We start from the raw sequence: 1882 nt of genomic DNA on the forward strand, positions 1-1882 counted from the left end.
AAATTTGTTGGGGGGAAAATGATGAACACTGCATCTAAAAATAAAAGAGAAAGAAAAATAGCCTACGAGTTTTCCATCTCGAACATCAATGGGACTAATGATCTAAAAAAAGTTGAATGTCTTCCCGGCTGGTAAATTTAACTGGTCGCTGTCTCTGCAGCTGGGAGGAGGCATTGATCATGTACTGGTAAATAGAACTGTGATGACATAATAATTCCTGATTGACTGACTTGGATTTAAATGGAGTTATAATACTGAGTAAAATTTAATTGAATCGGCCAGAGTGGTCAGTTAAAGATGAGTAATTTTAATTGAAATGGTCCCAAAGTAGGAAGCAAAATCACAATATTAATGGTGTGTTCCCCGGTGAAGAAGGAAGGCAGCATCAACATTAACCCTGTGATCAGTGTATTGAAGATGGTAGATAGCCCAGAACCCTTCTTCACATTAATTAATCGACCCTTTGCTTTCATGGTCCAATCAAAAATCTTCTCGTGAAAATTTTTTTTGCAATCAATTTCTTATGACTTTACCTCTTCTCTTCCTCTTGCCACTTGCTACTTGCTTTCCTTTCTTTAGTTAACTATTAATCTTTTTTAAGTCATAATGTATGTTACATGTTTACTAGTACATATATGAGCATACAAATTCATCAATCTAGTATTTGTTTGTTTTTAAACAAATTTTTAGTTGAATTACCATTTCATATTTTTATAAATTTTAATGATGTAATTATAAAAAAAAATTGTCTTGGTGACCCTAATAGTTATTTTTTATTTCAACTAACTAATAATTACTATGAAAGGTGTATATTATTATTATTATTATTATTATTATTATTATGACTTTATTGATATGGTCATAAGTTCAAGTTTTCAATCTATGAATTTATAAATGTATTTTTTTTTTTCATAATCAGTTATATTCAGATTCCCTTTTACAACCCAAAATAATCCATTGGGAAATTTACACTATCTTTTTGAACTAAAAGTAAAAAAATTTATACGGGTTGTTTTAAAGAATGAGAAATAGACACCAAAATACAATAAGAAAAATACTATGTGTAAGATTTCAATTATTTTGTTAATAAAGTTAAATAATTATTAACTTTGTTAAGTTTTGTTAACTTTGTGATTTAACTAATTTTTCTTTGTTAATTGATAATATTTTGAGATGTTAAAAGTGCACACTATAGAGTTATGGGTATGATCATTTTAGATGTAAGTAGTTATAAATTAGCTGGTAATAAGATAAGCAATATTCATTTATAAGGTAAATTCAATAATACCTCCTAGATTTTTCTGAATATGCCATTACACTCCTTCAATTTATGGATATTGCTAAATTCAATAATATCTTCTAAATTTTTTTGAATATGTAGACACTCCTTGAATTTATGGATATTGCTAAAAATATCACCTATTTAATTTTATTAACAAACTAAATCTTTCATTAGTCAACAGTCAGTCAACACACATAGAAAAGAATAAAATTTTACCTTAATAAAATGAAACTTTTACCCTTCTATTAAATTGTCATAAGATAAATTAGAAAAATGCGTCAGTTTAATAAATTAAATAGATAAATTAGTCAACTATGTACAATATTTTGAAAATCGAATTAGTAAGTAAATTGGACATCTAACTAGTTTTTTGTTGACCAATCCAACTACTTCAACTAGTTCGAATCAAAAAGTTGACATAAGTATGACAATATAATTATATTATTATTTTAAAAATTAAAAATATATTTAAAAAATAAATGAGTAATATTGATAAGTCAGATAAACAAACTTAGATAATTATAAAATTTTAAAGTATTTATTATATTCAATTTTCGTACGAATTAAATAACTACACACATCTTAATTATATATATAATT

This window comes from Malania oleifera, chromosome 10 (assembly GCF_029873635.1).
Source record: "Malania oleifera isolate guangnan ecotype guangnan chromosome 10, ASM2987363v1, whole genome shotgun sequence".
Classification (NCBI taxonomy): Eukaryota; Viridiplantae; Streptophyta; class Magnoliopsida; order Santalales; family Ximeniaceae; genus Malania; species Malania oleifera.